Source organism: Lampetra planeri, chromosome 4, assembly GCF_965212315.1.
Source record: "Lampetra planeri chromosome 4, kcLamPlan1.2.h2, whole genome shotgun sequence".
NCBI classification, from domain to species: Eukaryota; Metazoa; Chordata; class Hyperoartia; order Petromyzontiformes; family Petromyzontidae; genus Lampetra; species Lampetra planeri.
The window spans coordinates 176893-186423 of NC_136110.1; the positions used below are offsets into that span (position 1 = coordinate 176893).

The 9531-nt window shown below is 49.2% G+C and overlaps 1 long non-coding RNA gene across 1 annotated transcript; it reads right to left on the reverse strand.

Annotated features, from left to right (window-relative positions):
• Positions 1-3704: 3704 nt before the first annotated feature.
• Positions 3705-9423, reverse strand: LOC144717506 (uncharacterized). The gene is made up of 2 exons (XR_013585120.1): positions 6393-9423; positions 3705-6236 (listed from the first exon to the last, which is right to left on the reverse strand). It is a non-coding gene; the product is annotated as an uncharacterized LOC144717506 (long non-coding RNA).
• Positions 9424-9531: the final 108 nt, after the last annotated feature.

The following is a 9531-nucleotide window of genomic DNA, read 5'->3' on the forward strand; positions in this document are numbered from 1 at the left end:
ACACTCGCCTCAACGGATGTGTGAGCGTGTCCGTGGTGGGGCCTGACCATCAGCTCCAGAGTGTCCGATGGTGAGTGTCCGATGTACCATCGGACACTGCACCCACACAACTCCCAATCGGTGATGGGGCAGTTGTGGAGAGAGTGGAGAGTTTCCCATACCTGGGCAGTGTGCTTATGACCGGTTCCAGTTTAACAGCAGAAGTCTCACTCCGAATCAGTCGAGCGGCAATATATTTTCATCGGTTGCGTAACGCTGTGTGGAAGCTACCTGGTCTGTCGCTCCGCACGAAGCTTCAGGTCTTCTCGGCCACGGTCATTCCCTCCCTTCCCTACGCTTGCGAAACGTGGACCCCCCTAATGGAGCATCTTCGCCGGTTAGAAACATTTAGGCTGGCCTGCCTACGATCCATCCTGGGTTTAACCAGGCTGGATTGTGTGAGGAGCTCACAAGTCCTTGAAAGATCTGGGCAAAGTCCCATCGGTGAGCTCCTCCGGCAGGCAAGGCTGCGTTGGCTGGGTCATGTAGCCCGCATGCCCAGCCACCGCATGCTAAACAGCTTTTGTTCGGCCGGATCGAGGGGGCTAAACGGGCGCGGCACGGGCTAGAGAAGAGATGGAGTGATGTGGTACAGGAGGACGTGGAGCTGAGTGGACTTGCCGATGACTGGTACCAGCGGTGTCAAGATCGGCCTCAGTGGAGGAGGCTCGTGAAGGACGCTACTGGGCAGTTGGAGGCAGTCGCCCTCCAACAACAACGGAGGGCGGAGGAGCGACGCTCACAACAACGAGCGGAGCGCCGGGTGGCTAAAGCACAGCAAGTTGGCACAGTAGGGGGCACAGGTGGTGCATCAGCCAGTCGTCTCGGTCATCTCGGTCAGTCGACCCGTGGCACCTGCTGGGTCTGCCCCGTCACCTCCTGCCAGCGGGCGTTCGACACTTCACGTGGCCTCAAGGTGCACATGGCCTGGCACAAGCGTCGTGGTGACGTCACCGCCACTGAGTGATGAATGGCGGTTGTTGTTGTGTGCCTGTGGCGTCGCTAGGCGGCGCAGTTGAGGAGCGCACCACGCGGTTTGTGAGCAGAACTCGAGCGACGGAAGCGGAGTGGGGACTCGAGGACGACTCGAGGACTCACGCAGCAGGGCAGTCTCACGATCATCGCGCCCGCCGGGAGACGCGAGCGGGGCCCGGGCATCAGCAGCAGCAGCAACTCGTCAGGGCCACGGCGATGGCTGCCGGGCGAGACTAACGACGGAGCGGCGGTGGAGGATCGGATCGCGTTCGAGATACGGGACGGCCACCCTGGTGGAGATGGAGCGATTCAATTGGAGAGGCGTCGCTGGGTGGATTGTTACGTCGCAGGGTCATGAGAGGTGGCAGCGGCTTGGGGAGCCCTCATCCAGAAGTACATAGACCACGGCTGATGACGATCATGCGCCACAGTGGTGCGAGAGGAAAGTCTCCTGGCATCGTGACCAAGAGTCGTGCCATGATAACCGATTTGTCCGGATATTTTTCAATCGGCGACCGGTTACGCAACGTCACATTTAACAGCCTAGTTCTGTGCAGGTCCGATTTTGGGGGTGAAGTCACGGGGGAGCCGATTGAGAACTAACCCTGCCCCCCCCCCACACACGTATGGAGAGCCCCCCTAAAAAAGAGTTCTTGTTTTATCCGTGTATGGTGTTTGTGTTTCTGTGTCCTGCATTGCGTCTTCTCTGTGTCTGTCTCTACCCGTGTCCCGTCTCTCCATCTCTCTGTTCAAGTGGCTGTGTCTCCGTGTCTCTGTGTCTCCATGTCTCGGTGTCTCTGTGTCCCCATGTCTCTGTGTCTCCATGTCTCTGTGTCTCTGTCCCTGTTTCCACACACCTCTCTCTTTCCATGTCCGTGTGTCTCTATCGCCAATCCCCGTCTCTCTGTCTCTCGCCAATGTCTCTGTCACCCTCTCGGCCGTGTCTCTTTAGCGGTCGAGAAGGAACCACGTGCCGCTGGTGCTAATTAACTTCTTTCGCGCCGTACGTAGCCAACGACAACAAACAACACAAAACGCAATTTGAAATAAATGAGTTTTCAATCTAAGAGATTAGTTTTCAAACTGCTCTCTGCTCTGCTTATCGCGGATAAGGCATCGCCACCTTGCCTAAGCGTGGCGCCACTCCGCATCTCGGTGTCTCCATCACGAGAGAGGAGATCTGGGGGCACAAATCGCCGACACATACAGTTCACGTCCTTGCACAATTCCCCCATCCCTCCGCGAGCCACCAACCCGGCAACTCCACACACCACGGGGGGACAGATAATGGAATCAGGGTATTTATTGTGTGCTGTGTTATGTTCATATTTTACACGTCCCATCGTTCTGGGAGTGCAGAATGTCAGCAGCGTTGGTTCAATATGGCAAGGAGTCGAATTGTCCGCTTCGTCATTGTGTTGCTCATTCTCTACAACCACGCGACTGACGATTCTGTGTTGTGTGTTGGATCGAGTTTCTCGTCGCACTCGGATCAATATCTCGCAGAGAGGGTCCGTGCCAATTAACATCTAGAAGTTCACCATCATTACTTCAAACAAGCCTCACTCTGCTGATGAAATACTGAATGGCGAAACCGGTCTGGAGTTTCGAACCAATGCTGCTGATAAGATGCACTCGCAGAGTAGAAGCCGTGTGGCTGATGAGATGTGTAAACAACATGGTCGTCTGTAGGTTACATGGAGGTCCAGAGGTGGGACACGGACGCGTCTGCTTTGCCTCTTCAACGCGCATCGCCGTCGTATTCTGACAGCGGTTCGTCACGAACTAAACCCCACCGACGCAACCGCTCCCGTCCTCTCCATCGGCGAGCCTCGCCTCGACTCCCGGGCGGGGGGCCGCGCGAGGCGGCTCTAGAACGCGCAGCAGCAGCCAGGGCAGCGGCAGCCAGGGCAGCGGCAGCCAGGGCAGCGGCAGCCAGGGCAGCGGCAGCCAGGGCAGCGGCAGCCAGGGCAGCGGCAGCCAGGGCAGCGGCAGCCAAGGCAGCGGCAGCCAGGGCAGCGGCAGCCAGGGCAGCGGCAGCCAGGGCAGCGGCAGCCAGGGCAGCGGCAGCCAGGGCAGCGGCAGCCAGGGCAGCGGCAGCCAGGGCAGCGGCAGCCAGGGCAGCGGCAGCCAGGGCAGCGGCAGCCAGGGCAGCGGCAGCCAGGGCAGCGGCAGCCAGGGCAGCGGCAGCCAGGGCAGCGGCAGCCAGGGCAGCGGCAGCCAGGGCGCGCTGTCTGCCGAGCCCGGCCGAGCGGCAGCTCTGGAGCCAAGCCGTCGCACTCTGCCATTGAGGCGCCGTATGTCGAAACAGGTCCAGAGCTTTGCTTGTGTTGCACCAATAATGCTGCGAATGGCATGCATTCTCAGACATGCATTCTCAGACATGTATTCTCAGAAGGCCGTGTGGCTAATATGATGTGTGATAAAAGAGTTGTGCTTTGTTTTGTTATGAAGAAAGATGGATATGCAAAGGAGGCGAATTCAACACTATATAACATAATTTTTGTTCCTGGGTAGTAAGTGTTATTTCGTAATTGCTTATGCCTAAAAAGTATAGAGAATGGCTATTATTCCCCACAAACTTTGCTTTTGTGACCAGGACAGTGATATTTTGATATTGATCTATTTGCAATGAGAAAAAGGGCGAATTTGTGTCTTTTCGTTCACATAAAGTCAGAAAACAAAACATATGAATCAAAATTAACATGTATTTACACTAAAGTAATACAAAAATGACTACAAAAGATTTAGAAGTAAGTAGTTTTTCGAGATTTACGATTATACTGTGATTATATTGTACACTTTCACGAATCAGCCACCAAATGTGGTCTCCCATCACGTTCTCGTTATACTGTCCTTGGTAGTGGCGTTCAAAGTCCAGTATATACTGATGGAAGCGCTCGCCTTGCTCCTCCGAGTACGCTCCCATGTTTTCCTTGAATTTATCAAGATGAGCATCAAGGATATGGACTTTGAGGGACATCCTACAGCGCATTGTGCCGTAGTTCTTCACCAGAGTCTCAACCAGCTCCACGTAGTTTTCGACCTTGTGATTGCCCAGGAAGCCACGAACCACTGCGACAAAGCTGTCCCAAGCCGCTTTCTCCTTATTAGTGAGCTTCTTGGGGAATTCATTGCACTCCAGGATCTTCTTTATCTGTGGTCCCATGACCTATGCCTCAGACAGCTTCGGGAAGAAGTCTTGAAGGCACTTGAAGGCTGCCGACTCCTTATCTACAGCTCTGACAAATTGTTTCATGAGGCCCAATTTGATGTGCAGTGGTGGCATCAGCACCTTCCAGGGGTCCACCAGTGGCTCCCACTTGACGTTGTTCCTACCCACGGAGAACTCGGTCCGCTGTGGCCAGTCCAGCCTGTGGTAGTGCACCTTGGTGTCCCTGCTGTCCCAAAGGCAAAGAGAGCAGGGAAACTTGGTAAAACCACCTTGCAGAAGCAGAACCTATCTTAACAGGTGAAGAAGTGCAAAAAGATCACGACGTTTCGGAGGCAACACAAGCTTCCGTCTTCAGGTGGTACCGTCACAGCCACGACAGCTGTATCAAGTAAATGAGAGATTGCAGGAGTTACCACTGCGTTTATATAATGGTTGGAGAAGGTGGTGGGGCAAGGGCCGCATACTTATTAATATGGTAAGGTGAGGTTTGAGACTAAGAATAGACTGCGTAACAAAGGCTGAGCCTTTGTTATGGAGAGGTGCGGTTTGTGACTCAACCTGTAACAAGAAGGCCACCACTAAACATGGTAAAACAGTAATGGTTGTCTGTCAAATAAGATTGGCAAATAAGTGTAGTTAAATCTTTTTTGCATGGTTAATCACATCTTTCCAATGATTACTCAGTTTGTAACCGTCATCACGGTTGAAATTATGTCTGTGTTTGTATATTTGTATGGCTTCGTGTACAAACCTTTGATGGTAGCCAGGAGGTTTGCAGAGAACCTTGGTCTCGGAAAATACAATTTCATGAGAGCCCACCGAGTTGTAGCAATGATCGGCAACGGCCGAAGAATCAGTTCTGCCGTGTTTCAGATCTGACTTGTGCTCGCGGACACGATCAGAAACATGACGTTTCGTTTCTCCAATGTAGCAATCACCACAAATGCAACTCAATTTGTAGACTCCAGGATACTGTAAGTCAGGAACGACATCCTTCACAGATGGAATCAAATCACGTATTTTATGCACTGTACTGAATCGGACTTGGATCTTATGTTTGTTTAGAATTTTGGAGATCTTTTTGGTCACGCCTGCTATGTATGGCAACGTGATAGTTTTGGTCGGAGTTTCATGTGGCTGTTTCTGTATGGTGGGAGAGACAGCTTGGCGGATAGTGCGGTCAGAGTATCCGTTCATCCTGAGGGCCCGATGTACATGTCTTAATTCACCGGCCAGGTGGTGTTGGTCAGCAATGCCATGGGCTCTGTGGTATAGCGTTTTGATGAGAGAATTCTTTTGAGATGGGTGGTGGTGGGAATCCGGTTTCAAGTAGGAATCTATGTGGGTGGCTTTCCTGTAGATAGAATGTCCCAAGGATCCGTCAGGCCTCCTCTCAAACAGAATATCCAAGAATGGTAGTTTACCGTCTTTCTCCACTTCCATGGTGAATCTGATGGATGGGTGTCTATAATTGATGTTATTTTATTTTACTTTTTAATGTTTTTACCTACGTGACTTTACCGAAAAAAACTAAGAATATGAATCATTGCAGTCACGAAAGCTTCAAATCTAGAATTAAGTGCAAAAAGGTTGGTGACGCTTCCTCTGATCTGCGACTTGCACACTTTCATCCAACAAGTTCCACTGCTTGAGCCGAGATGTCAAAAGCGGCATTGGACTTGGTGAGACCAAGATCTCTGATCAAGTCGTTGAGGTCTTTTTGGTTGGGGTAGTATGAGTTTCTCTCCTCAGCTCCACCTCTGAAATTGTCATCTGGATCTGCAACGTCTTCCTCGCTCTCTGACTTGCTGCTCTCTTCTAAAGACGACTGCTCTCGCTCCGGAGGAGTGGGTACGGGGAGCTAATGACAGTGTGGCACCGGGGCGATGGATGAAGGAAGGTCCGGATACGTGATAGCAGGTGCATTCTTGCCAGTCCGACGTTTGGAAGGGTCCACCTTGCAGAAGTAGTTGCTTGAGTAGTTAGTGGGTTCCCGCCAAATTCTTGGGATAGCGAACTTCATGGCTCTCTTTTCCCCTCTACCATCCTACAAAAATAAATTTATTTCCCCCATGATAATGTGTAAGCGATTCTCGCAACATTTTTCAAATATGATATATTTTTTCAATAATTAAAACTGTAAAACATTTAAGAATTGAAAACTTTTACAATTTTAAAATTTTGAACAAATTGTCCATCTTACCTTCCAGAGTTTTTTTGCATTGCTCGCAGGTGAAATGAGGTGCCCTGGGTTTGTCTTGATCTCCGACAGGCATGCCGAAATATGCCTTGTAGGCTTCACACATCTTAGCAAGATGCTACCACAGAGTACTTTTTTTGCTCTTGTCTTGATAAATTGGCCGCAGACAGAGCAAAATGCGTCTGCCGGATGCTTGTAGCCTCTTGATGCCATCTCAGAAAAAATGCAGATATGTATCCACTTAGACAGCTGGAACTAAACTGAACTGGTGGGCTTAAAGGCCCCTGTATTTATACTACAATTTATAGTACTGGAAAGTTCTTGAATGTTCTAGAAGTTACTCCAAATTTACTCAGCACTGAATCTATCTGGAATGTTCTGGAAAATAGGTAAATTTCAAAATATCACTGTACTGGTCACAAATAACACTTACTACCCAGGCAAAAAAATTGTTACACAGATAATAATCTGCTTATTTTGCCTCTATCGGATGGCCTTCTGGGAGTAAACAACATTTCAGTAGTACTGTATTGGTTTAATACTAGCAAATGCTGGACTGGTTTTGACATGCAGTGTCTCATCAGCAGAAACCGGGTGGGATTTTTGTTTGTATCAATCCAATGCTGCTAATGAGACGCATTGGGATGTGTAAAAGAATACGTTGTATTTGTTTATGTGGAGAGGCAGATATGTAAAGGAGGTGGCATGTTGTCTGATTATTTATGAATTACAATGTCCACTATTGGCGCCAATGGTTGCCTTGTATTTTGAACGCTTTAGTAGTGTGGCCTTATTGGAGCCCCGCAAGCAGATTACAGTTCCATAAATAAATCATTTGAAGAAAACAGGACAAGGTGCTTGTACAAGGTGCTCGTGCAAAAACCCGCCTCGACACGGCCCTGCTCACCAGATCAAACCCACCACGTGACGTCTCGCACGCTGCCTGATGTCGTCATCCCCACCGCAACTACCTCCGCCGCCGCGTATCCCTCCCTGCCCCCTCCACCCCATCATCATCCTGCTTCACACCGCAGCTCCGGAGCCGCATGCGGCGCTTGAAGGACTGCTTCGTGGCGTTATTTATGAAGGACCGCCGTTTCGTATTCACATGCATTGTGGCTCTTGCATAATTTTTTTCGAAAATTTTGAAAAAAATACCTATAAGAGTGTGGTCCTAATCTCAGCTCGTTACCTGTATAAAAGACACCTGGGAGCCAGAAATCTTTCTGATTGAGAGCGGGTCAAATACTTATTCTCCTCATTAAAATGCAAATCAATTTATAACATTTTTGACATGCGTTTTTCTGGATTACTCTGGATTGTTTTGTTGTTCTGTCTCTCACTGTTCAAATAAACCTACCATTAAAATTATAGACTGATCATTTCTTTGTCAGTGGGCAAACGTACAAAATCAGCAGGGGATCAAATACTTTTTTCCCTCACTGTAGTCCCTCGATTACATTGCGCATTGAAATTGAACTATCGATACACGGGTAAGGTCAAAATTGCCAATCACATTTTAAAATGTGGCTGTATCTGCACTAATCTGTTTCAGAATATTTTTGAAGGAAGATTTACGATGTTAAGGGAAGAAACAAGTTGTTTCAAAACTTGGTTCTGTGAATATTTAAAGGGAAATTAGATTGACGTCCTAGGTTTCTTGGATTTGACAATGTGGTTAATCAGTGAGCGAAGTATCGGGAAGATTTTCCAAAGTAACTTTCTGGATGAACAGGGCCCAATGTCAATTTCTTCTTGATGTCAGATTGCATTTTAAGTAGAGGTCACAATGGTGGGTTCTGTGTGGTACATCCAGTGCAAATCTAAGTGCAGAATGATAAAGCGGGTTTAGTCTGTTTAGTGATTCATTAGTAGCTGATCTGTAAGCAGCATCACCGTAGTCAAACAGTTGTAGAATGATAGTTTCAACGATTTGCAGGCGTAATAGATCATTCAAACAGTGTTTGTTTCTATATAAACTGCCTATTTTTTATTTGATTTGCTTTAAAATGTGATCAGTATGTATGCATGTATGTTGAACTTATTTGCCCCGTACGGGGTTGGAATGTAAGTTTTGAATCAATCAGTAAACCCAGTAATTTGAAGCACTTCGCTTGTTTAACGATGTTGTTTCTGATATCCGTAATAGATGAAGGGAATGAAACTGGATTTTTGTTTGAAGAAAACCACATGATCTTGGTTTTTTTTGGGGATTTATGAGCAATTTTAGTGATGACAATTTATATTTATTTGAATTTAGATCTTGTTCGGAGATTCTGTTTGACATCGTTTGGATATTTACCCAAGACTTAACATGAGTGTCATCAGCACTGAGATTCTGAGCGATTTAGGTGTCGCGTCTGCCACCATTACTGTCGTGTTCATGACTTTATTCACGAATCGATTGTTTTATATCGGCAAACGAGACGATCAATCCACTGCTGGATGAAGGCCCACTCAAGCTGTCGCCATCTCTCACGGATTTGCGATACAACGATCCGCTTGGCTCCTGCACACGAGCCGATTCAGTCGCTCCATCTCTGCGTGAACGTCCCCTCAGGATCGTTCCCTGACGTAGCTGCTATTCCCGTGTCAGCCCCGACCTCGTCCCATTCCGGACGTGCCCCCATGGCGGGGCGGGTGATTCTGAAATCGAAGATTGAAAGGAGCCAAGCGTGGGTGACCACTCTCGAGTGGGCGAAACGAAGTAAACGTGACCACTGGGGGGGGATTCTTGCAATGAAATACGCGACACTAGTATTCATATTCTTGGTTCTTTCGGTAAAGTCACGTAGAAGGGAAATAATAAATAATAAAACAATAAAATTCTCACGACGTTTCGATTCCAACACAAGCAATCGTCATCAGGTGTGAAAACCAAGCAAGAAAATTTGAAAAAAGTGGTATTACCGAACATTGGGTTGGGCCAAGCCAAGTTGGCGGGGGGTTTAAAGTTCGTACGTGAGCTGAAGTGGGCGTGGCCAAGGCGTCAGGCGTGGCCTGAGCCCCCAGAGGGTTGCCTCGAGTGGGCGGAACCCCCAGCGCGTGGGAGGGGGCGGGGCGCGTGGGAGGGGGCGGGGCGCGTGGGAGGGGGCGGGGCGCGTGGGAGGGGGCGGGGCGCGTGGGAGGGGGCGGGGCGCGT